At 43.5% G+C, this 27,735-nt stretch overlaps 1 protein-coding gene across 1 annotated transcript in view; it reads right to left on the bottom strand.

Moving 5' to 3' along the window:
- Positions 1-27,735, bottom strand: part of hs6st1a (heparan sulfate 6-O-sulfotransferase 1a) — a 58,576-nt gene that overhangs the window by 8,636 nt on the left and 22,205 nt on the right. The window lies entirely within an intron of this gene.

The following is a 27,735-nucleotide window of genomic DNA, read 5'->3' as shown; positions in this document are numbered from 1 at the left end:
AGGAGGAGGAAGTGAGCGAGAGAGTTGATTTGTAAGGCAGAGGGATCGGGTCAGTGTTGGGGCCATGCTGTGCAGGAAAGGAAACTGCTGGCACAAGCACATCTCATGTGTGCAGCACACATCTCCACGCTGCAAACATCCTTCTGTCTCGGGCTCCGACGCACGCACGCGCGCGGCAAACATCCTTTCCCCTTCCTTCGCGCTTGCACCAAGTCTCTCTGAGAGATGACTCATCCCACATCTTGGATTTGGATGGAACCATTTCTGTGGTGTTTGTCTGTGCGTGTTTGTGTGTGATGTAATGGTGCATAGCACAGTTCAACATCTCTCTAGAGGGGACACTCCCACCAGAGTGGAGACCTTTCTAGGCCTTCACACTCCAGCTAATTACTGCAGTCTAATCAATCAACACATCCTCATTAACCAAAACGCACACATATAACCCACGTGTGTATGCTTATGTGTGACTATGTGCCTGCAGCGTGGCTCAGAGTGGCGGTATGGATTTGTCTGGGCAGCAGACGCACGTCAACTGTCAAAAACACACACACGCAGAGGCACACACGCTGCCCTTTTCCCCTGGGCCTGCATCACATCAGAGGAATGTTTGCAGAGGGAATTTTGTGTGCTGACAGAACTCTACGAAATCGCCTGGTTCACACACAAGCCGCCTCTCATATACACACAGAGTCTCTGCTTTCATCGCTAAATCTTGGGCTTCACACTACAAAGCTTGCCTGGCGAGAGAAGCGGGACTGCTGGGTGGACACAAAGCCCCAAGTGTCACACAAACAGTAGCAGTGTCTGGCTATTAAAAAGTGGCAACATCCCTTAAAATCCAGCAGCACTAGCAGCTGCAGCAGGAGGAGGGAGATCCTGGACAACAAAACAAATAAACCCAAAATCTAGCCACAGCTGAGAGATAGAGCATCATTATAAAGACAAAAAAAACTAAATCCAGCAGTTATGAGGCGATCCCGGACAGCTAAAGAAAAAAAAAAATCATCTGGGAGACCCTGCACGACAAAACAGCCACACCCCGATTGTAGCTGCAGCACAGAGACATCTCTGCAAATGAAACAAATCAAGTAGCGGCAAGGGGGGGATCATGAACAATGAAACGACTAAACCCTCAATCCAGTGGCAGCTGGGAGATCCCAGGCAACGAACCAAACAGACCTTCAATCTCGGAGACAGCGGGGAGGTGGAAATCAAAGCCACAGAAACAAGAATCTAAACTCTAAATCCCATCACCCTAAACCTAAAATCTCCCCCACCCCACCCCATCGCACCCATCTAATCAAAAACAGAGGAGAGGCACAGTCAAACTGGAGCCTGCAGGACACCTGAGTACATTATAGAGATTCCTGCGATGACATTATCAAGATTCCTAACACTCCCCAGAGTGAACTGTGTGTGTGTGTGTCTCAGTAAGAATATGCCTATTAAATCAGTGATGACATTTTCCCCCTCTTGGCTTCCATTCCACTGAAAAAACACGGTACTGTTTGGCCCTCGATACAGGAGACGGGAAGGGAGAACGAGGGAAAGGGTGAAAAACAGAGCGGGAGGGAAAAAGAAAAAAGGGGAAGCTAGAGCGAGGGAGAGAGTTAGGAGGGGGCGGAAGAGAATTTCAATTAGTTTTCTAATACTGTGAAAGCAGTGAGGGCCCCAAGCCCAAGTGATTTATCAAAGTTATGGCTCCCGCTATAATGAAGGCTCAGGCATATTACCAGGCAAAATAAATAAATAACACACACACACACACACACACACACACACACACACACACACACACACACACACACAGCCAAATAAATGATCTTAAACGGCATGCCGGCCTGTCGTGTCTGCTGGGTCAGGCAGACTGCGAAACCAGTGCCGCGGAGACTTTCTCGCCTTAAAGCCTAATGATGTCTGGCCGTGTACTCAGATCCCAAGGTAATGATGGTTCAACCCACACACACACACCTAGCCTCACGTATTTTTACTCACTCACCAGCAAGGCCACTCCCTTTTCCATGTTTTTTTCCCTTGGCTCTGAGGGAGCGGAACATTACAACAGGTATTCTGGTTTTTTCTCCCCCACCACAGGTGACATGGCTCGTAGCTGAAGCTTATGTGCACTTGTCAAATCAGCTTCAAAGGTAATATGAACTGCTCAATCTCTCACCGGCGAGATTAAAGATCGTCATACTCCGGCTGAGCACGGCTGTGGATTCGTAGTCATGACACTGCAGCTTGAAAGGTCCCCTCCTGCAGACTACATTTAAATGCATTGCATTGTTTTCCTTCCATAAGATTCGCCGGTTTGCCTTTGCGTTATCTGCAAAAGCAGTCAAAATTACATTTATGAAACACGTCGACTAATCGGCGAACACTTATAGATTTATCCCGTCAGACTGGTGGTGTGTGGAGCACTGATAAAAAAAAAAGACAAAAAAAGACGACTGCTTGATGGGGAGAGGTGTGAGGAAGCCACTGCGGGGCTTTGTCTAGTACCTCTTTTACTTCATCCCTTTTTACTTTGTCCTGATCAGTAAAACTGAATTCAAAATTGAGGCTATAAGCTCATTATGAAGCTCACTAGCTGACTGACTGACAAAAACAAAGATAGGACGAAGAACAAAGCAAGCCCATCATGCAATGATTCCAGTAGTTTTCCATTTCGAGAAATTTCCCCCTCCTTTCCTCCTTGTCTCTTGTGTGCATCTGTATTTTTCCACATTTTTATATTTTATTCACATTTCCACATTTCCAAAACTACGACGATGTCAGGAAACACTGAATGCTTGTGATTCCTTGCAGGTTTTGGTGGACAACTTGGAGGACAACTGAATAAACACAAAACGTGCTAGACTCATCCCTCTATAACAACGCAGTCCAGACTCTCTACAGTGCAAGTAAGTGTGACAACAAGTGAGGTTGCTGAGTGTTATCAAGAGGAAACACACAGAACTTGGGCTGGCTCCCTCAGAGCCCGGAAAAAAACATAACCCTGTTTCCTGAGGACCTCAAATCATCACTTCTACAACTTCTACCTCCTTTTTTTTTTTAAGCCTCTATTTCCTTCTGTTTAAATCTTCCCTTCCCTCTGGGTCGTCTACTTTAGCCCATCCAATCTAGGAAATTATTTTTTTCCTTTTGGAGTAACACCCTGAAAGTGCGACACCCAAATCTTTCTCTACCACTTTACTGTTAGTTAGTAAAACATTAGAAAGCAAGACTGCCATTAATTAGGGTGAGGAGGTCTGCAGGTTGTCCTCCAATTAAAATCTCTTTTTTAAGAAATACCAGAGGTTCGCTTCAGTACACAAGAGATGCAAACAGTTTTTTAATGCCTTAAGAACATGAAAGGGTTAAGACAACTTGTTTAAATATAAATCTGAGGGTGTTTACATGCGTAAATCATGCTCATCCGGCCCTATAAACACAGTGACGCCAACAGCACCCTATGATGTCGCAGCCATGATTTATTAATAGTCTGGAACCAGATCCACTCAAGAATGAACTTTTTCCACCTCTAAAAATGGAATTGGAAGCAAAACCACCGCAAGGAGAGTCCAAACTGACCATTACGCTTTAATGCCAACGCCACAGGCTGGTGAATTTCTCTTCAAAAATCAGACGAAAAGGTCGGAAATAGCAGGCGAAAAACGTGCACGAATATCCTCAGATTGCTGGTCAATTATGCAAAGATTTGAAATTCCAGCAGCACATCTTGTTTCTTAAAGATGATGAAGAAACGCTGAGGATAACTTGTGTAAAAATGAACCTCATTTTAGATAAAACAAGCAAATTAAAATGTACTTTATTTCACTTAATGTGTTCAAAGTAGGAAGGATTGATTGAAACTGGGATACTGTGATCAGACATTGGCCAGAGGTGATCAAATCCCATCACTTCTTTCTGTCAAAATCCACCATGTGGACCAGTGAGAAGTTTACGGTCTTCTGCATGGTGGCAATAACGAAGACTAAAACAAAATGCATCAGGAACGCAGAGCACGTTTAAATATAAACCATATAATATAAATGCATAAGTATTGGTTTGCACATTCGGCTAACAAGCGAAAGCTCTCAAGTTTGATCCTGGGAGGAGACACAGAAAATGCATCAGACATAAAAACCTGTCAAACAGGAGCCTGGTTAAGAGATATATATATATCTCTATATATCTATATACATATACATAAAATCACAGTTACAGCCATCATTTTTAACATCACAGCTACGTTTGATACATAAACGGTTTTTAATTAGTACCACCACAAAAGATGCCAGAAATCGGACTTTAACATCCTCTCCTTTTAGCACAATATATGCAAGTGTGGCTTTGCTCTTTTTTCTTGTCACATTTAGATTTCTTCGCCCAAATACCACAAACGAACATCAAGATTTGACAAGGTCTACACCAAAAACGAAAAATAAGAATCAGATTTTGAATGTGTGCGTGTGGTTTAACTCTCAATAACAGGCACTTTGAATGCTGGCAAAGGAGCTGGTGTGTGGAATAAGATGGCTGTAAATTCAGATGACATCAGCCATGTTGGAGTGAAAGCAGGGATCAACATGTCGAGACTTGACTCTCAGCAGACTACCACTGAGGACTTCCTTCACGTCATCATTTGGATGAACGCGCACACTCGACACAGGCCTAAAATAATTGATCGTCAGGTTGGACACATGTTGACCTCATTTCATAAATCAAGTAGTCAGTCTTTTTCGGAGTTGGCAGGCTTCAAGCTCCAGAACCGTCCCACCCGCACAAAGCTGACTTATAGTGCCCGTTTGTCCCTCTAAAAGGTGATCTCTTGGCCTCCCCCCTACTCCTGTTTTCCTGTTCCTGTCCCAAGTGTCTCTAGCCAATAATGACGCACCGAGACAGACAGAAATAGACCCTCCGGTTCAGACAAGCTCTCCGGGCGTCTTCTTCTTCTGGCTGCCCTAGCTCACTCTTCCTCCCTGTACCGCTTTCTTTGTTAGTTGATCAATAACAGCCTCGGGACTCAGACAGCCTGCCTTGGTAATTTGGACTTTAAACACAGAAGACGTATGAGAGACTGAGTGGAAAGAAAACAGAGTGGGAGAGAAGTGGGAGGAACAGGAGACAGTGGGGACAGCGCTGGGGTGAGGGGACGCAGAGGGAGCACAGTGGGATCAAGCAGACATCCAAGAGCGTTTGTGGTTAAATATTAAGGACATTAACAGAAATTCTTTGTTCTCTCAACAGCAAGAGAGGAAATTTATGGTTTCTAAATATTTTCCATTTAGCGTATCCACATTTTCTATATATCAAAACATCCTGACTTAGATTTTTGGATGCAACTGGATATGTGCTGATGTGTCAAAGAAAATGTGACTGGGGTAACGTGGGTAAGGCCAACCTTCAGAGCAACAGAATTCAGAATTATATCACATTATGACCTGTAACTGCAATCATTATTTGGCAAAACAATGAAAAATCAGTTGTCCCTAACCATGTGGAACATCCACTAAGGGATTGCTTTGTGCAACTAAATGTCCAAACCCCCCAAAAAACAGCAAATCAAACCATTTAATAGAGAACCTGATGTCATTTTGCTTAATGAGACAATATTACTGAGCCGTCTATTTGTGATTGAGAGTAGAAGTAAAAAAGGGCCCTGCTTGAACTGATGTTGAAATGAGAATCGGTGGTTTTTATCTAGTAAATTGAAGACATTCAAAAGCAGGTTTTGTAGTAGTTACACAAAACCAGCAACTTAGATTTGTACTTTTTTTTTTCTCCATTAGAGAAATCACATTATCACGCGATTAACATCATCATTCAGCTTCACAAACAGACAGGATTACTGCCACTATTAAGATGCAAAATGAAATCGTTGATTAACCGATCAGAACAGGTAAGAGGAAATTAATTAGCACTATTAATGATCTAATTGCTCATTTATTCAGTCTGTATATTGAACACTGGTTAGCTCCAGCTTATCAAGAGTGTGGATTTGCCTCTTCTTTTTATCTCTCCGAGTTCTGGACTTTCTTTCAGACACTGAAAATGAGTGAAAAAACAGTCAATCCAGTCTTAGTAGGTGAAGGTATCTAACTGAAGGGATGAGCCAGTGCTCTGTCTCCACACAACCAATATCACAGCAAAGAACCAATTTTAAGTTGTATCTTTAGGCAGTAGCAGCCTGACACGAAAACACAATTTGTTTCAATTTCTTTAGTCAAATCTAAGGAAAGATAACACAATTTCAGAGGCATAAAATAGTTTTTGTGCGCCAACTAGCTGATTCCTAAAGAACTATTAGTAAAAAATGAATAGTTTGACATGATGTGTATATAGACTTTTCTTTTAAATTATGAAGAAATAGGTGAAGAACAAAAAATAAGTGACAGGTTTAGAGAAAAATATCTACAGCAGATGAACAGTGAAGTTATGCCCTTAAAAAATAGGAACAAATCCAGTAAAGATTTAAAAGATGAATCTGGTCCTTCAGTTTATCCATCTACTGTTCACTGAAGCTTCAATAGAAATGGTCTCAGTGGCTGTCAAGAAGCCATTATTAAGAAAGGGAAACTGGTAGAATTGGTTGGGGTTTCCCAAAGTACGCAAATACTAGAACGAAATTTTGTGGCAAAAGGTGTTATAGAGTGAGGAGTCGTAAATGTGAAGTTTTTGGTTCAAAATTGTCATTGATGGAAGTATGAATAAGATTTTGAGCCACTATGCACTGTATATTGTACTTCCTTGTAGGGCTGGGCCATATACTGTTCACGGTAATACCGGTATAATGTTGGGCAACGATAAGAAAATGAAATATCGCGATAGAATATGGGTAAAACCGCGCATGCGCAGTGCCTTTGTTTTCATACGCACATGGCAGGAAAAGCATGGCGGCGATGGAGAATGAGAAGGGCGACAGCGGATCGTTGAATGAAACGGATGAACCAGAATTGGTTTGTAAAAATGCTGCAACTTCAGTGGTGTGGAACTGGTTTAGCTTTCGTCCGTCAGACACACAACAAAGCACTATTTTTGGTAGAGCATGCTAGCAGGCCGTCGTTATTACCGTGTTCTTTGGAAAATACGGCACACTTAAAAATCAATCCTTTGATTTTTCTGAAAATCAAGAGTGCCCCTTATAATCCCGTGTGCCTTATGTATGAATTCTGGTTGTGTTTACTGACCTCGAAACGATTTTATGTCGTACACGGCGCTCGAAAATCTGACAAATGTTTTAGTACGACTTTCCTAACCTACGAACCCGGACTGCTTGATGGATTGTCGGAGCATTACGGCTATCGTAGGCAGGAACCTCGCGGAGTGATACGTACTGTGCTTCAACATAATATTACCGTATTGTGTGTGTATAACCTCTTTTTAAGTTTTGTGGATATTATACATGGTTATGCTGAGGATATGTCGGCCAATTTCCACTGGAAATGCCTTTTGGTTAAACTGTCAGCAAGGAACTTTAATGCACATAAAACAGCTGCTAGTTTAAGTAAAAATACATTATTAGTGCAAAAAAACCCATCAAAGTTGTGGAGTTGTAAAGTGTTTTGTCTAGTGTCAATTATATCGTCAGTTATATAGTTATTGCAAATTTTCAAATGTATATCGTGATAAATATTTTTGGTAATATCGCCCTGCTCTACTTCCTTGTACGTTTGCACATGTTTCAATAGCTCCCATTTCATTTATGTCACCCAGCAAAATATAAAGAACTGAGGGGTGACTCAAGAGTTTTTGGTAGGACTGCAAGATTAGCAAAACAACAATTACTGTAGTTGTATTAACCAGCCTTTATTACTCATTATTTTGTCAAGAGAATGAAACCAGTGCCATTAGGCGCACATTTTGCCAGCATCGCCCCCAAAAAGGAGTCTTATTATGATGTACAGTAACAATTTTGAATCGTCGTTCCACTGGGGCAGTAAATTTGGATCCAACACCGAGAATGCTTCAGAGCCCCTGCAGTCATTAACAAAGCATTCAGGCGAGCTCTTCTCTACAAGCAAGGTATTCTTCACAAAAAAAAAGAAAAAAAAATGCAAGTTGGCAATGCAAGTGGGAGTTGCTGTGCGACCATAACTAAAAGAGCGTGTGAAACCTTGGCTTTTGCCATGAGTGCAAAATAACTCATGGCTCGCTGCATTTCAGCACAGAAATGCATCCTCTTCGTGATTACAAGACAAAGAGGAGCAGCAAACAGGGAGCAGAATGCCTCGTATGGAAGTGTAGCCCACGGCTTACGGAGCTGTTCGTTACAGTTCGGGAATGGACAAAAACAAAGAGAGGGCAGGAGGAAAAGAGAGACAGGGGAGGGAATCCCCTGAGTGCAAAGCTATGTTCGGCAGGAATGTTCGGCCGCCTGTTCGCTCATGTAACTTGGCTGGCAACAGCCCAGAGAACTGTCTGACAGACGGAGGGAGAGCGAGAGGGAGCCGGGAGAAAGTAAGATGGATATGGTGAGAGGTAGATGGGTGGAGGACAAGGAAAGTTGCACAAGTAATCGCAGATCATTTTTCATGTTTTTGCAATTTTATGTTATGCGCGCATGTTAGGATAGGAAGATGTGGCTGTATGAGATGTATCTGCAGCAGATATACAATTCTTAAATGTCGATGTTTCCCCTCAACATTTAGAGTGGAAATGATGATTAATTGATTATTCAGCCATCCAGATAAGTTAACCTGCAGCTAGCACGACAGTTGACGAATGTCTCCGTTTTTGACAAGCTGGGACAGTTTGATAATTATCAAAGTAGTTAGCAACCACTTTCGTGTCCGTGATACGCACTTATAACCTCATATTCATTCCAGCATGTAACGCTCATCACTGTGACCAAAAACAGCAGTTAAATTTTGTGATGCAGAGTGAATTGGCTCATCTTAAGAAAAGACCCCTCCCCAAATCTGAGTTTATCTTCAGTTTTAAGGGAGATTATGACAAATAACTGCAGAATGTGTGCTAAGTTTGCCTCTGGGCTGCAGCTGTGTCCCAAAGTAATAAAGAAGTGATTATTAACTGAATTGGGTGCAAAAAGGACCACAACGAGAGTATAAAGATCGCAGAGTGTGGAATAAAGCACTCTAAGCAAGTTTAAGAAATAGTGCACGGAAATAAAGTGGAAATGTATGCTAAGCTGCAAACAAAATCCAATAAAACAATCTGCTATAGTCTCCCAAAGCTGAGACAAATAATCGTTGTTGTAAGTGTGAGCGCAGTAGTAATAAAAATTCAGTAATCAGAGTCCTTTTTCATAATCGTGCATCCAGTTAAGCAGAGGAAATGTGAGCCAGGAAATGAGAGGGATGAAGGTGGAGCGTCACGCTGTTTAAGGTAACAGACTAAACCTTATATCCTGTTGTGTGTGTGTGCGTGCGTGCAAAAGTCCCCTCCACCCAGCATCATGTTCACATGCCTCCTGATACTGAGGTCAAAGCAATCACTTTGCTGACATATGGAAAAGCTGCAATCAACGCAACCTCACCCACTCCTATTGCACAAACGCACTCGAGCACACACCTGCAAGTTGTGACATAATCCTCGCCATATGCGGTGATGTTAGATTATTGATATGTCCCAACAGTTCACTTATTCCAATGAAGGGGAGGGGGGGGGAAGAAGAGGAGAAGAAGACGAAGGAGGAGACTGTGCGGAGTTTGGGGGCAATTAAAAGGCTGGATAACGAGGCTAATGAGTAGACAGGTGGCCCCATTACAGAAGCAGCCACACACACACACACACACACACACACACACAAACCTCCCCTCTGGCTGGGATTAGTGTGTGCACTTTATGTGTGTGCATGTGTGTGAGAAAGAAAGGGAGAGAGACCCCCCTGTTTGTCCGTTAATCAGTCGCCACATACGAGACTGCAGGCAACAGGGTGTTTTCTGTGTGCGTGCATTGTGTTTGTGTGTGCGTGCGTGACTGGAGGCGAGAGTGTGAAATTGGAGTGATAAGGCAGTTAACATTCAAACCTCCCCACCTGCCTTGCGCAACCCTTTCCACGCGCAGACACACCACGGCGCTCTCTTTACTTCTCGGCTCCAGCGCTACATCTGTATATATGCATGCGCGTGTAGAGAAAGTAGGCATTCAGCTGTGTGAATAAACAGGATAATGAGATATTGCTGAGCCAGTAGCAGCGGTGGATAGTGTACGCTTGTGTGTTCGTTACCGAGAGACAAAAAAGGCGAGGAGGCAAAAAAGCGAGACTGGGGATTTTTCTTTCGTTTGAAGTAAACATCCTTTTAAGGTAGTGTCAAGCGTTTGCCCGAGAACGATAAAAAAAAGAAATAAATTTTTAAAAGAGCAGCCCGATGCGGGTGTAATTACGCAGACATAGATAGGCACGCTGATGCTTCACGATTACCTGGAAAGTTGAGCATATGTGCAGCACAAAGAAAAACAAAAAACAAAAACTGCAGTCACATGAGGATAAATCTCAGTATCTTTGAAAAGTAAAAAAAAAATCCTCTTCAGGTAAAAAACATATATATAAATAAATATATTCTCAGGCAGTAAGACAAAGTTTACTTAGAAACAAGTCAGGGATGGAAAGAAAGACAAGTCAGGAAAAAGAGGTAGTGGAGAGGTAAAGACTAGGTGGAGTTAGGAAGGAAAAAAGCGAGCACGGAGACTTTGAGGAGCCAAAGGCCAGGAGAGCCCAGTGAATTTGGAATATATTCCTGCATGTCAATGGAGCTTGTATTGGTAGTAGTTATTATCTTTTTGACTGAAAACGGGGAGAAGGGAGATGTGGGGGAAGTCAGTCAGTGAGTCAGCCAGGCCTGGAGACAAGCCTGAGGCTGGATTTACGCGGTCCAGCCTAGGAACCACAACCTCACCCTGGGGAATAGGACGGGGACAATTGGTTCTTTAAGAATGGAGGGAAAAGTGTGAAGGGAGGAGGAGGGGTGAATATGAGTGATGGATGTGTGTGTGTGTGTGTGTGTGTGTGTGTGTGTGTGTGTGTGTGTGTGTGTGTGTGTGTGTGTGTGTGTGTGTGTGTGTGTGCGCGCGCGCACGCGCGCGCGTGGTTAAGGGGTCCTCTAAGCCCAATTAAGCCTGACTGCATGTCGGAGGGCTGTGCCAAACATGCCCCACCTGTTTAGAGAGGGCCAAGGGGCTAATGAGCAGTGCCTGGAGGGAGGGACTGGCATGAACAAGGTGTGGAGGAAAATGGGAAAGAAAATTCCAGGGAATTAAAGAATAAAGGTGGCATTCCCTAGATTGTGTCCCCATATACTCTCTCATTATGCAGCCACAACTTGGAGACACAATGTCAGAGGGATTTCACAGCTAAAATTAGCCTTTGTTATCATGCGCAATCATACGACACAGGCTATATACATGTGACAGGGCAAGGCAAGTCCAAACGCACAAGACACACACACACACACACACACACACACACACACACACACACACACACACACACCCTCCAATCAGTCGGGCAAAAACAAGCAGCCAAGGAAATTACAATCAGAGATGGTCAGCAGAGGCAGGAGAACAGGAAGAAGGGGGCATAGCAAAATAATAACAGCCAAATATTGTGCAACAGGCACAACAACTGATTTCTACAGAACCCCTGTGCTGTGTGTGTCTGTGCGTTTGGGTGAAAGAAGACTATTGTCTAGTAACATAACTCGAGCTCACAGCTCCAGCTTTGTCTCGAATAAGCTGTGAGGCTATAGCATCCTTCCGCCTTGCCTTCCCTCCCTCCTTACCTTCAATCTCTTCAATAAGGCTCAATCTATTCCTAAAAGAGCAGTTTGACATTTTGGGGTGCAAGTTAAATGAGAAGCTGATGTATAGTTATGGCTAACAGCCTGGTAGCTTAAGAGGCCTTAAAAAAAAAAAAAGAAAAAGCAAAACAAAAAACCCCAGCAAGTCCTCCCTCGTCTGAAAGTCATTATATCTGCCTACAAGCTTGCTAATTAACATGTTATGACTCGTCCGCTTAAGTGGTATAAACACTACTTGAAATAACCCCACAATAACCCTATTACACTAACTGCATTATAGTCTGCTAAAAATCCTTTATCAAAAACAGCCTGTGACAGGCAAACAAGAGAAATTATGTAAAATGGGAAAGACCTGTCACGGTCTAAAAATATTTAGGCAAACAATCATGGAAAATTACAATTTGTGGCTTTCACACTTTTTGCTCACAATTGTTGTGTTGATTAAACAAAAACGATTAGATATTGGAGCTTTAGAGACACTAATAGGCAAATTTATTTAATGTGACCAAAGCCACATCTGACTTTGGAGCTTAGCCTTATTTCCCTGTTAGAACAGAGCATAACAGGGGAAAGGGTAAGGCCCATGAGCCACACAGGCCTATAGATTAGGAGATAACTACCTGTTGCTAGGAAAAAATGTATTCCCCGACTGGTTTGCAGGTGGTTGCTGGTTGTCACCAGGTGAAATTGGAGAATTTCAAAGTAAAGGTCGTGCCTTGCCACACCAACCAACATGTTAGAAAAGGCAAGACCTTTACTTTAAAGGTGAATAGTCTCCCTTTTAGTTTACATTTCACATTCAATAGCTTCACTAGCACTCCGTGACTGCAGCAATTAACAGGTGACCAAATCAATCTTAAGGAGGTTTCTGGTGCAGCACTGTACAGCTATTAGAGGCCGAGTTCACCTAACGGCTGCAATAGTTCTCCAGGGTTGCTCTTTCAAAGTGCTGTTAGGGATCTTGACAAAATTATAAACGCTGAAAAGTACAGTCAGATTTCAATCCACCGTGCAATACCATGTGGGAACAATCTGATTGCCAACGGCTTCATTTTTCAGCATGATAATAATCCCAAATACACTGCCAGTGAAGTAAAAGCGCACCTGAATAGAAAAATACATCAGTCATGAATTGGCCTCCCTAGAGCCCAGACATCAACATTATTGAAGCAGTGTGGGATCACCTTGACAGAAAATGGAACAAAAGGCAGCCAACATCCAAAGAAGAGAATGGCTTACAGGATGCCTGGAGAACTATTCCTGAAGACTACTTAAAGGTTTTCAGGTACTTTAATAGAAAAAAAAGAATGTTGTACTCATAAATATAAACCGATTAGTGTGAATCAGATCTATGTTTAATCATCAGGAAAGACAAAACATGACTAGAATGTGGATTAAAAACGTCATCATCTTCCTCCTCACCTCAAGCTTCACCTCCTAAGCTGAAGTCAGGGCTTTAACACACAAAGCTGTGCATAAACATGCTTATTTATTCCTGATATCGTCACAGTTACTTATTGTCAGATTACACATGCGGCCCTCCTGTCTCCATGGCTGACAGCAGGCCAGCTAAACAACAACAGCTGGTTAGAGACTAATTTTATTGCAGCTAATGTTAAGCTCGAGTGTAAAAATCAAACTTTCTCTCTGATAAACAGTTTGATCACATTCTCAAATTGTTAAATGTCCGAGTCCAAAAATCCAGGTTAAAGAAAGCTTCACTAAATCTAGCTAACAACAATAAAAACACCAGCGCTTAATAATAGAAAAGTTCTATAACTCACCTCAGTATCACCGTCACCTGATTCTTAAACTTGTATTGGACTCCTTTCACAAAGTGTTACAGCCTGGCATAGGTAAACAGCCGACTGACATCCTACACTCACTACAGATGAACAATAGACTGAGTTGTTTGTTCTACATTGGCCACCGTAGCCGGGATTTTGCACTTGGATTGGGAGGAAGGAAAACAGAATTCAGTTGACAGGAATTTGCAACCTACTGACATCTAGTGGTGAAATTTTACATACTGTAACTTTAAAGAAATTATAAAAAAAAAAACTTGCCCCAGAGTTCAAGAAGAATAAAAGTCATACCAAATATTGATTATCAAGCTCATTGGAAATTTTATTTAAACTGAGTTCGCTCTATTTTTGCCTTACATAGCGCATTTCCATTTACTTTTGCATATTTATCATTTTGGTAAAATCTAAAGAAATGAGGGTGGCTCAAGACTTTTGCACATTATTGTGTTTTTTTTCTTATTCCGTTGCACTAGTGCGCTGTTGTTCAGATAAGACAGAAGTTTTCTAGTGAAACTTGAATCAAGACAGTTTGTGTGCGCATGTGTGTGTCTGTCCAGCTTGATCAACATCAGTTTATTCCTTTAATTATCCACTGACCAACAGCTTTAAATACACACTTACACATTCAAGTGACCAGAGCGTTAAGGGGGATTTTAACTGCTTATTTAATTCTTCACACAAGATCACGCAAACACACACACACACACACACACACACACACACACACACACACACACAAAATCAACTGGCAGCTGCTATCAGTGAGATTAAGGCCAGTGTGACAGACGTGATTTCAGGCTACATCTGCGACAAAGAGAAAGAGAGCAGAATAAATCAATGCAGAGCAACATGCAGCTAACGTACACCGAGCAGCAAATTGTTCCTAGCTAGTGGAGAGGAAAAAAACAAGAAGAGGAAAAGCAGTGGAGCCAGGCACCATCTGTTGGGTGCATATTGACTGTGCATTCAGAGATTCAAAAGGCTGTTAATTCTGCACAAAACCCAACACAGAGGGCAGCTGGAAAGACCTGGAAATGCTGTTATGAAGTAACCTTTAAACAGGAATTAGAAAAGGCAAAAGAAGATAAGATGTAAGACTGAAGAGGGATGAAAAACCATGCCCTTTTGATGTCTCCGTCTTGGGTTAAAAGGAAGAAAAGGATTTAGAAAAAAGAAGAAGAAGAAGAAAAAAAAAACAGATGTTGTGTTTGCATTTGATGCAAGCAGGCTTTTAGCAAAGGAACCTGGCCTTTGGTCATAGCTAAAATTGAATTAGATCTCCATTTAGCCTGCCACAAACAGCTCTGCTCTGCCAGTGCCCATGTTCTCTTCTGCTCTCAGCTCCGTCTCCCCTTTTCTCTCATGACTCCCTCTTCCTCTATCCGTCTTATACCATTACGAATGACACCGAAAATAATTGAAAAGCCCGCTCCGTCCTCCAGAAAACTTCAAACCTGCTTCTCAGCATGGAAAGAGGGAGGCAGAGAGATAGAAGAGAGACTGAAAAAGAAAAGTGAAGTGTAGAGGGGAGTATTTTTTGTAGTGGTGGGGGGTGTTGAGCTGCTCATTGATATGACAGTTTGATTTTCTGGGCTCTGCTGTGAAGCAGCTTAAGGGGGCATCCCTCTATTATAAGGCCCGTGACATCTAGCCTCTCTAGCTCTTCAGCCTTCACCCTGCATATGTGTCTATGTGATTCTAAGCTGTGCATGTGTGGCTCTAAGTACATGTGTTTTTCACCGTGTGCGCATGTGTGTGTGTCTGTCCGAGTCAGACGCTCCCCTGAGTTTCCAATCTCAGATCACATGCAGGGGAATGTGGAGTTGGAGCAGCTGCTATCCTGGCAACACTCCTCGCCAACCAACTGGGATAAAAACTTACCAAGCATCAACACCCCGACATTCAACACAGCAGAGGACAGGGTACATGCAGTGTGTGTGTATATATATATGTGTGTGTGTGTGTGTGTCAGCTTAAATAACCATTCATGTTGTCAGCAACTATTACGCATTCAGCTGAGGAGCCTACCTGGAATTATTTAGTCAGAATTCAAAAGCAGGACAATTGTAAATGTTGGTATTTGGTACAACAGCGCCTTTCAGAATTTGTGCCACCTGGTTGGATTTGGCATAAAAATCTATTCATTTACTTTATATAACTAAAGTTGCATAAGGCTGCTGTTCTCCCAGCACGAATCAACCACATGCTTTGGGATTTTCTTCCAATAGAAGACGAATGACATGGAAAAACAACAAGTGAAAGGCTGATGGAAAAAATATACATCACAGCTGACGGGTTTATTCTATCCTCCAAAATGAAAGTAAACAAAGGCCAAGGGTCAAAGCTGGAGTGCTCCCTTTAGAGAGGCAAGAAAAATGAAAATAGAGTGAATAAATATCTCCTTTAATGGTCATGTAATTGGACTAGTCCTCGCACAGAAACAAAAGAACAAAAAGCCAGCTGAATAGAGAGTTTGGGTAAAGGGTGTAACATGTTTAATGAGAGCAAAAACTGGAAGACCGTGAAAAACCATTTAGTCTCATGTGAACCAAAAAAAAAGGTTGTTTGTAGCTTATCGTGCGCAGGTCTGAAATCAGCAAAAGGAAATCTTGATTGTCTCAAATCACACTCTTTAACCCCTCAACAAGGGGGGGAAAAATAATTCTGCATGCATATTTTTATGAAAACATAACATAAAAGTCAGCGCTTTTAGTTCTTATTAGTAGTTCTTATTTTGGTGGTGCCAGGAAAGGCCTCCGGCATAAGCTCTGCCAGATGAAAAACACTCTGAGCGGACTTTCCCAAACTCAACAAACTAAACAACAACACACATGATCTATTGAATCCTGCAATTTAAATTCCTATTCAGATACCGTTTTCCTGTTTTGATGAGAGAGAAGGCTTCACATCCAGCTTCATGTTAACAGAACTGTGGCTGGGTGCACGTGTTCAGGTGCTGGCCGCGTGAGATCACAGCCTTTGAACACAAAAGATATCATAACGCACACCAGTTAGCCCCCTTTGTTTCAGATAACGCACAGCAGTTGTTTTTGCTGCTATATGAAAAGTGCTGCTTGTAGAGTTTCCACTCAGCTTCTTCGCAATCCACTTTAACAAAACACAGCCACTCTGTTGACTCGTTTGACATGGTGCCACTTAGTTTGGAGCCAACTCAGACTAAGCATTAAATAAGTTAGACCCAGCGGTCTTCATTAGGTTGGGTGAGCTCAAAGTTACCAAAAGCACGGGGGTGTTTTTGAAAAGCTGTTGATGTTGTGCTTTTCACCATATAAAAGTAACACCGCTGACTGTCTCAATAACACGTATTGATTAGTGCGTATCAACCAACCAATCAATCAGCTAACCCTGAGTCTGCAACCCTATTTATGAAGGTCCTTTTATAACACCTTTTTTATGTTGTAATAACATCAAACTCATCACGCTATCTACTAAAAATTTAGGACCATGACAGTAAATAGAGTCACAAGCATTCAGTTGGCCAGATCTATGTGGAAAAAAGCTGCAGACTGCATCGTACACCGAGTTGGGCATTTATTCATAACAGCTATGTCCTGTGTTTTGGAGCGGATATTAGTCAATGGAATGTCTACATAACAGTAATAGTATCAGTGTGTGAAAGTGTGTGCGCGAATGTGCGGCAGCACATCCTACCCTCACCAATACGAACAATGCGAGATTTTGTCTTGTTGGAAAGATATTAGAGACTGTGTGGGAGGCTGATATGTAATTATCCTCATGTGCCCAGCCAGAAGAAACATGTAGAGACGAGCACACGAGCGCACTGATAAAGGGGAGAATCAGGGTGAATCCAAGAGAATCCCAAACAAATCCTTGGATCAGATGCTGTGGTGACGGTGTTGGGAAGTGGAACGAGGAAAAATAAGAAGCCAGACTAGGCGACTGGAGGTCCCGGTTAGTGATTCCGTGTTAATGTGCTGGTTACAAGAGAGTATATTAAAACTCGCAAGAGACCATGTGCCAAGGGAACAATATACTATGCAAATAAAGCTCCTCCATATGGTGAGTCAACTGAGCACTAAACACACACGTCTGCGCTGACGAGCCAAGTGCTTTCCCTCATTTTCATGCTAAATCTGCAAAGCCTTCTAACTGCTATCCCTGCTCAGCCTGCGACGGAGAAAAGCGAAAGAGACGAGAGGAACACAGAATGAGAGGAGAGGACAAGAGATGATAGGGAGGGAAGCAGCAGACGCTCAATAGAGGAAAATAGGAAAAACTAGCCAATCTTGTCTTCTGCTGCTCTTGATTAGCATTCAGTAGGAACTGGAGGAAACAGTTAGCAGTCTGGCCCTTATCAGAGTCTGCCTGCATACCTCCCACACTGGGTCACCACGCTGAAAGCTCACCGTGTCTTTTTCCCGTGTCTTCCCACTGACTATTATCTGTTAATCCGCCCACATTGGTTCATTCCAGACTAACAGGAAACATTACCAACTGCTGAGATCGACCTCAAGGCACACAGGGAAAACTAATCACTCCAAAAGCCCGCTGGATAAGTATGTTCGTCTGGCCTGCACTGTGTTGTCTCGCCTAACAGTGAGGCCGATCTACCTACACAATGCTTTGGACGGTGATCTGGAGCTTTCACAACCTGTCCCCGGGAGAGCAGTGACAGGACAGACGGATAAGAACGAAACAGGAGAGATTGGAGGAGTAAACTATAGACTTCTGTAGAGGTCAGACACGGTTCGGCGTACCAGAGAGATGCTGCTGTAGCAGAGGGATTCTACCAACCCTGTACTTTATTTTGTAGCATTTAACCTCCTGTGTACAAGCAGCAGCTGGCAGGAGCGTCAAACTCACAAACATAAATCCTTGTAAAAAGTAAATAAAACCATCTGTAAGGGTTGGAGGCGAGCGAGCTCCACAGCTGGGGGTTAAGTTATCCCTTAAACTTTCCCCTTTCCACTGGAATGTGTGTCTGTGTGTGTGGAAGTGTCTGATGCACGTGCGTTCAGAGAAAAAGGTAAGCAGTGATGGAATGATGATCCTGTGATTTCCCCCGAGGCCACATCTGCCTCCGCTAAGCAGGCCGCCCCTAAAAAGCCTCATCCGACATTCCTGGAGCATTCCACTAGCATTCATCAGCCGCTCCAAGACCTCTTCACAAAGCCCCCACACACCCCTGCTGTGTGTACCTCTCTCCCTCCACTTCCACAAAGTTCCCTGAAGCTGGATCCAGAAATGTCCAGAATGTCTGCTGTGAGATTTGCCAGAGCCAGAGCGCGATCCCGCCCTCCCTCCCTGCAGCACCGGGGTCATTGTTCATCCCTCTCTGCTCATTTCTTATCCATCGCTCACTCCATCTCTTTTCTCCACCTCTGCAGGGATTTGCGGCTCTCTAATAGAGGCATCTACCATGTCCCACTAACTGCTGGAACAGCTGGAGCTGGGATGCATGCAGTGAGCTGCCCATAATGTGTGTGTATGTGTGCAGCGGGGTGCGTGTGTGTGTGTGTGTGAGACAGGGTGTGCGCAGACGAACATCTGTGCTGAGAGGAGCAATGGGAAATGATGTTGCAAGCTCCAAGCTTGGAATATCTGTCACTCTTTGACATATCAACGCGCCCAAGTGCATCCACACACAAGCACGCACAGCTGAGGATTGCGCCGCTCACGCCTACACACACACCGAACGCTAAAGCGGCTGTTTTTCTTTTTTCCTTTTTTAAAATCAGGTGTCATAAATCACCCATCTTCTAATTGTCGCCGACTTCCTTGTTCTCTGACAATCTGCTCCCTGACAACCAGCCCATATAACTGATAAACGGTACCCAGGACTTTCGTCGTCCAGGGTAACCGGGACGTTTATCAGGGGCCTCCATCCCTCTTGGATAGGATCCTGCTTGGCAAAGCACTGAAAGTTTGATAAGGTGAAGGTGGGCATGAAGCTCCATATTTAGCCACTGCTGTCAGGCTCTGATTTAGCACCGCAGGTAATTGCAGAGTCACAACGAAGCAGGCGGGAAGTAACTTGGGGGGCGTAGGCAAGGACGAGCATGGAGGGGAGGGGGGGGGGGGGGTTAAATTATGCTGAATAGCACTGCAGTGATATCCCCATTGCTGTTGAAACAATGCATTGCCGCCAACTACTTTTCATTGAGACAGCAGCATTAAAGCAAGAATAATGGATCCTTACAGGAACCTCGGCTCGATAGTTGGAGAAACAAAGCTCTCATTGTAATCTCAGGCTCTCTCCCTCCTCTCGTGCATTCATCCCAGCGTTAATCCTTTTCACATTACCCTGACTCTACTGTAGGCCATTAGATGAAGAGAATTACAATTCTACTGTTGGTTTCTAATCTCACCCCCCCTCCTATTCTCCTCCCATGTTCAATCAGCTCCTGGCAGCAGTAAAAAAAAAAAAAGATCTATAAAGAAGTTAAAGACATACATCACAAGCATTCACAGCTGTTCACAAGAAACAAACTCGCAGCTGTATCTTATATCAAACAGTACCACATCACAGCGTGCTCTATTATTTTGAAGCTTGACACACTGACATTTGCAGGAATGCAAACATTTTAGGTTAAGGAAGCAGCTACTGAGGGAAAAAAGGGGAAAAAAAGCGACCCGAAGGTGTATTTTGTCTTTGAAAATAATGTCGGTGAAATTTGAAACCAGCACGGATAGAAAAATCAGCACCTATCCAATGACAACGGGGAAGACTGTCTGCTTATGACTTCCTTGTGATACGGGTAAAGTAAAATCTAATTTCGTTTCAACCTCCAAATAAGCAAATCAACTTCATGGTGCACAGAATATAGAGCAGCAGTTTAAAAATACACTAATATGGTTAAAAACTGGGCAACCTTTAGATATTTCTGAGACTATTTCAAGCATGTTTTTTTTTATTTTTTAATACCCTAGTACAAAACTCCGGCTTTATCAACTGCTGCCAACTTTTAGAGTTGTTCGCCGACTGCTCACAGCTAAGAGATCTTCTAATATATTACCAAGAAGTACAGATGGTAGTTATGACTGTGACTTTATTTCATGTGAGATTTAATAGAGACACTACTGAGTTAAGGCTCCATTTGCACGGTCACTGTCAAGGCAAAATAAAATATCAAACTAAGGCTTAAAAAACACGACGAAAACAAATCTTTCTAATCAATTGCAAAAACAAGCTGTGCCGCTGAAAACTCTTTAAAACTCAAATCACATCGATACTTACATAGTGTGAAGTCTTCACATTCTGAGAAAATCTCAACGTGATTGAATCGATTGTTCCTCGAAACGTCACACGTGAGCGCACGAAGTACGTGTGGTGGACAGTCTCACTGCGGGGATAAGAAGAAGTGACCACAGGCAGAAAACTACAGGATGCCATTGACAACAGATCCATACCCATCTGACTGGAACTAGGCCTGTAGTGGAAAGAGGTCAGCTGGAAAAATAGATGGGTGACCGTGATGTAAAAGCACCTTTTCGGCTCCAAATGGCTTCGGTGGTGATTATTGTAATCGATCAAACGGGATTTCAATCACCTGCACAATAAAAAGCCTCAGACTCAATTTTCAAGGCAGGATTCAGTGTTTTGTTTTTCCCAGTTTGGGGGACAGAAAAAAAAAAAACCCAACAAAAAAAAACAAACAGACCTAATATGATGTATTCCAGTTTAGACATGTTCACACATGAACTTGGAACAATTTCAAGAGTATCAGGATGGGATATTTCTGTCCGTTTCTATTCTCACATATAGCACACAGCAAGAAATAGTGCTGCCCACACTGCTGGTGCAGGAGGGAACACACATGACGCCTACTCGCAAGCGGTAAATCCACTGGAATACTTGCCGGTTTGCACATCAGCACAACAGAACATCACATGGACTTTGCAATAGGAAGCTGGCAGGCCGAAGACCAGTTTATGCCTGACTGGGCTGGACAGCTGCGCTCTGATATGAACCCGTGTTGGGAAATGTGCAGAAGTGTTAAGGCCTCTTTCGAGCCCCCAAAAATCCACCTAATTGGAATTAAACTAAATAAATTAAATTCTTATCTTGTCCTAGAAAGAAAAAAATTATTGAAGAGTATTTAAGGAAAAAACCAAAACAAAACAGTGTGGCGAGAGGAAATAGCTGCTCGGAGATTCACTTTGGTGAGACCTTTTTTTGCTTCATTAATGGGGAGCTGATGTCAGCAAGGACTCTGTTGGGAAATGGAAGAGAGCAACATAATTCAAATTCGAATCAATCACCGAGCTGCAAGGACACCTCGGCTCTAGCAGCCGACATTTCGTCTGAGAATTCCGGCTCGCTTGTCTACACGGGATGGCCACATTGCTAATCACCCCTGCAGGAAACATTTTAAAAAGCTCAAAACTATCGCGCAGCCTGGAGCCTTTTAGCCACTATGTGGCCATTATGTGATTATTAGGGTATTCACAATTCTCCAGGGGCAACGGAGGGGCTGCCAGGTACGGCCTTAACACAGAAATGTTGTGATGTGTGATACCAACAGGTACCTGGAGGGTCTGCAAGTGCTTCACACAAGGACACTCCATCCACATCGGTGCTTCCTTTCCCAGGGGAATATGGAAACAGACCTTCCAGCTGGAGGACAGTCTTCCCATTTATTATGTGAGTGGGCATTTATGCTTTACTGGATAGCCTCTGTATAGGACAGGGCAGGATTTATTAATCTCCTGTGTTTTGGATTCCCGTTTAGTGTGTAAAGACTGGGAAAATAAGGGCCCTAGCTAGTATACAGATATAACTGATGAGCCAGTGCAAACCTCTCTCATTAGTCCGCAACCTCAAACTATTAGGCAATTAATTTATTAACCATTACATTACACATTCAGCATTATACACATATTAGCTACTAGATTATCATAAAAAAATCATTATTTTCTTTTCTCTGTTCATTAATCGTTTTGGTTTGGAACTTTTCAAATGACGCAAGGCTTAAATATCTAGAATTTGAGTAAATTGCTATGGATTTTTCTCACATTTACAGCTCCAAAGTTGGAGGAAACAACCGGCTCGATTATCTGACGATGAAAATGACGGTTATTACTTACATCTGTAAGAAGGGGGGGGGAGGCTTGTGTCCTATTGTGGCTGAGTGCTTTCAAACAGAAAATGAAAAGCAGGTTTGCTCCTGTGCATCATGTGCAGACTCATTTGCTCCTCTTCCACACAAGTAACTTCGAACAAACATCCCCGTAGACTCTTAACTGACAGAGAAGTCTAAGATGGTGTAATAATGTGTTGTTTATTATTTTCTCCGCATCCCTCCCCGTAGCAACACTCCCAAACGTATATAAAGGAATTTGTCGGCTTCCTCTCTCTGCTCCACTGGTCATCCTTTCAGCATTCAGCTGGGACAGCTAATCAAATTTCATTTTGGGCAGGAAAGGAATTTTCTATGAAAAGCTGCAGTGTTGCTTAAAAAAAAGAAAAAGAAAAAAAAAATGTTTGCCACATTATCCTCCGTTTATAGATTTGTTATTCCATTTATCAGTTTTGTTGTCTCTTCTATTCAGCATCAACACGAACCACTCGATATGAGTGAGTGTGCCTCCACAGATAAAACCTGAGCCTTACAGATTTATCTATTCTGACCCGCAGGGCTTTCCAAGCAAGGATAATGCTGGTGTTTAGCAAATCACCACCATGTTCCCCCCCATCTCGTCTCTGCTAGCATATAAACACAGTCAGCATAAATGAAATATGGGCTTATTTTCTCACCTTAAAGGAGAAATGGTTAGCCGCCATTCACTTTCATATAGTATAAAAAAAAAACCCAGCTTATTTGTCTCAGCGAGGTGGTCAGTGAGAGCAAACATGACGTTTTAATTTGCTTTTACCTGCGCTGGGTTATTCCAGCGAGCCTGGCCTCAGACGACTGCTGCATTACACTACTCTGCTTACTGTCAGCAGACTGAAACTGACAGGAAGACAGAAGCCTCTGCCAGGAAACAGTCTTAAAAGAGCATGATAGGATCTTACAAAGCATTAGATTCGTGTTTTGCTATTACAGATGTCCTCATAGAGTTATTTGAACTGGAACGCCTTTCTTTTACTTGAGTATATCTTTTATGTTCATTACAGCCAGCCTGCTATTTATTGTGTTCTCATGTGTTATTAGGTCCTAAACACCAATAGGTCCTGTTATTTTTTGTTACTTTTTATGTGTAACATTGTTGTTATTGGAGGATCGTGGCATGGAAACTGGTATTTGTAGTGGTGCTAGTACTGTGATCATTTGTGGGACTGTACCTTGATACCACTGCTCTTGACTGACTGATTCCCATCCCTGTTACTTACAGTCAATTATTAGCTGCCAGATTTTCACTTCTCGCTAAAAGAGTTTGGAAAAAAAACATAAGCAACACACCGACCGATACGCGGGATAAAACTCAGTTCAGCATTTATCCCTTAACGGTGTTAACATTTGCTGCAGCAAAATATACTACAGTACATATTGACTCAACTGAGATTCATTCCACTCGCTGTTGGAAAAATAAAAATCCCCCAAAAGCCTTTCTGCTACCTGTAGCTCTTTCCGGCTCCCTGAAACACGTAAGCACAGAGTGAGCAGGGCCTGATCTGGTCTAATCCAGTCCCTCGCCAACCCACCATGCAGTGGAGGTCAAGGACACCCCAACGCAACCTCCACCTGTCAGCGCAGGTTGGCAGGGGAGGGATTATGGTGAGACGCAGGAGACAGATTAAAGGGCGCCACAAACAGAGATCTGGGGTGTCAATCTGCTGGGCGGCAGGGGATCGTCCACATTGGTGAACCAAACTATGCACCAACACAGTGAGGCTCAAACAAATGCTCCCTCCTCTTCTCTGCAACATCAAACACCCCAGCGTCACCATGACTAGAATCACAGAGCAGTGCTGACACAAATTCTGTCTTAGCTTTTATGTGCTGCAGGTTGCAGGCACTGCACCAAGCAATAAACGGTGGGGGCCTGGGTGTGGAGTGGGCTCTGAGGCCTTTAAGCACAGAGCCTGAGGAGCTGAGGCAAAGAAAATCAACCCCAACTTCGGAACCATTTTGCACTCTTAGCGGCGAGCTTCCACATTATTTTCTTTCAGTCTGATTCCGGCTGCGTCCTTGCATATTCTTTTCCCGCAGTCGTGCTTTTAATTCGCATCAAGCAGTTCCATCTCATTATACTATTATTCTTAATGGCTTCGCTTCCTCACTGCTTTGTAAAGCTCTTAACTGTGTTTTGAATGTAGTCGCAAATGTGAAGTTTACTGTGATTCAGAGGGCCCGGTGGCGACAGTGTCCGGCAGCCTCACCTCTGTCAGTGCGCCCCAGGGTGGCTGTGGCTACAATGTAGCTTGCCATCACCAGTGTGTGAATGTGTGCGTGAATGGGTGGATGACTGGATATGTAAAGCGCTTTGGGGTCCTTAGGGACTAGTAAGGCGCTATATAAATGCAGGCCATTTACCATTTACCATTCAAATCGCGCCGCTGCTCAAGCAGCTGTCTAAATTAGAATTCATGAATATAAGAGGAAACATTTCATTTCACCTCTGCCGTTATCTGACAGCTTAACCCAGAAAAAGAGCACAATCGCTGGCAGGTAACGCCGCGTAAACGGAGGTTGTTATAAGGGAAAGCATTTCATTGTAACAACTTTCACTATAAGGTGACTCCACGTCCAAGTGCTGACATCAGTGGAAAATGTGCACCGTGCACACACGCTTATAATTTGCCTCTCGGCGAATGTGAAGTTGTTGCTGTTGGAAACTGTTTAAGTTAAACACACAGAGGAGAGCGAAATCCAGATGAGCTAATAATGCTCTCTGAAAAACACCCACATGTGAATGAGCGAGTGCATTTACTTACACGCTGTAAATACTCATGGCCACACACACGTTCATGAACTCCCTTCGGCAAACACACGTGAACACACTTGCGCACGAACGCACAGGCCCCCAGACTGACCGCCCCGGACGCACACTCATACGTGGCCTTATCGTCTAAGATGTCCAGCTTTCAACAGGCCCTCATATTCTCCTCCTCTCCGTTTGGGCTTCTCCTCCGTCTCCCTCCCACTCTTTGCAACCATTCAGAAAAGCAAAATGTGAAAAACACGCTCGCCTCCAAACACTGATTTAATTAACTGATTTAATTAACTGATTACCAAACTTCTATCTCAATGCTACAAACAGCAGCCAGCATTATTAATCATTATAGCAATACTGTCGCACTTCCCACTCACTGCTGAAGCTGTTGCACCGAAGGAAAAGGGACAGCTGCCCTACTTGCACACTCCACGTATACACACTTAACAATCAAACCACTGTAAAATTCACATGCATCCACTATGATATGAGCCGAGTGAACATGTGCGCCATCGTGCACGCACGCAGACGTCGCACTTTGGTTCAGAAACAGTCCCAGTGGTACCCATGCCCTGTCACTTCAGCTCTCTTGCTGTGATTAACTCTGTGAAGGTGTGCGTGCGTGTGCATCCAAGTCCCAAGTTACTGTCTGTTGTCCTTCGAACAAAGGAGAGAGGAGAGAGTCCCAGTTAAATTAGCAAGTTTCATTCCATCAATGGTCATCATTATTTCATGGGGTCTTGAATATTTTATATACTGTGAGCCTGTGTGTGTTTGTGTGCACGTATGTGAGAGGTTATATGTGTGTGTAAAAGCATGCTTACGTCTTGTGTGTGTGTGTGCATGTGTTTATGATTTTCTAGCTCTACGTACTACAAATGCCGGTGTGTGTGTGTGTGTGTGTGTGTGTGTGTGTGTGTGTGTGTGTGTGTGTGTGTGTGTGTGTGTTTGTGTGCATGCTGGGACATTAAGTATTAACTGGGCTGGGGGGCTCAGAGATGAACGTCCGGGTCTTCTACCATCCCATCATGCTCCACTGCTCTCCTGTCTCGCCTTTCCAGGATAGGAGCCTGGGGAGCTGTCAAAACTCACTGCACTGTGTGTGTGTGAGAGAGACAGTGTGCGTGCGCGCGTGCGTGCGTGCGTGTGTGTGTGCATTGTCTGGGAATGGGAGGCGACTCATGCAAAACCCGGATGAGTTAATAATGCTGTTTGAGAGTAACTCTTCAACACACACTCTCAGACATGCTCGCGAACACACACACGCTGAGGCGCCCGCACACACACGAACTGAAAAACAGCTGCGCACGGGACTTCTGCCTCGCACCCTCCCTCCCAGCTTGACATGTTCCTGTCTGTCCCCTCCTATTCCCTCGCCTTTTCGGTTCACGGGCGGCAGAAGTAAAAAAAAAAAAAAAGAAATGTGGAAAACACAGAAAAATAAAACCAGATTGAGGAGAGAGACGAGGGAGACGAATAAAAGCGCCCGTTTCGACGGAGCGATGACACGAAGCAGGTGTCGCCAGTTAATTTCTCGACTGTCACACCCCTCCCCTTTCTTTTCTCTCAATATCACTTTTTTACCTCAGCGCAGCCTCTGTTCCTCCTCAATCCTTCTCTTCCCCACCCCCTATCTGGGTCATCCTTTCTTCTGCTTCCCTGCGGGCGTACAGTAGGTACAGAACAAGGCAAGAAGAAAAATAAATAAATAACAGAAAATAAGACTGAGAGAGAGAGAGAGAGAGAGAGAGAGAGAGAGAGAGAGAGAGAGAGAGAGAGAGAGAGAGAGAGAGAGAGAAAAAAAACTTCTGACAAATATCAGCGGAGGAGAGTCCAGCACCACCACCCCCTCCCCAAAAGTCTCCATACCGACTGTTCTTTTACAAACTCCACATGCCGAGACAATTAAATATCTCTGAGCCTGTGTTCTGATTGCCAGCCCGGGGAGCGAAGCTACAGACTCTACAGGCTGGCGTATTTGTGATGGAAGCTACTTTGTTTTGGCTGTTTTTGTTGGCCTTCTGGTTAGTTATTAAAAAAAAAAAAAAAACCCCAAAAACTGAGAAATAGAAAAAAAGAAGGAAAAAAAAAAAAAAAGAGGATGAAGCAAAGCTTGGTGATTTTTTTTTTCACCAAAGAAGAAAATACTGCAGTGCTGCCTGATGCACCAGTGACCAAGGACACACACACACGCACGCACACACACACACACACTGAAGTGAGGTGCTCAGCTAGACTTTTGGTTGTAAGACTGAAGACCAGGGGAAAGGTGGGGAGAGAGTGAGAGAGAGACAAAAGAAAATGAATTGGACACAAGAGACGAG

Source organism: Copadichromis virginalis, linkage group LG19 (assembly GCF_057382275.1).
Source record: "Copadichromis virginalis isolate Kocher_CV1m ecotype Utaka linkage group LG19, C_Virginalis_male_GT1.1, whole genome shotgun sequence".
Taxonomy (NCBI): Eukaryota; Metazoa; Chordata; class Actinopteri; order Cichliformes; family Cichlidae; genus Copadichromis; species Copadichromis virginalis.
Note: the sequence above shows the minus strand (reverse complement) of the source record. Positions and strands in the feature narration are given on the sequence as shown.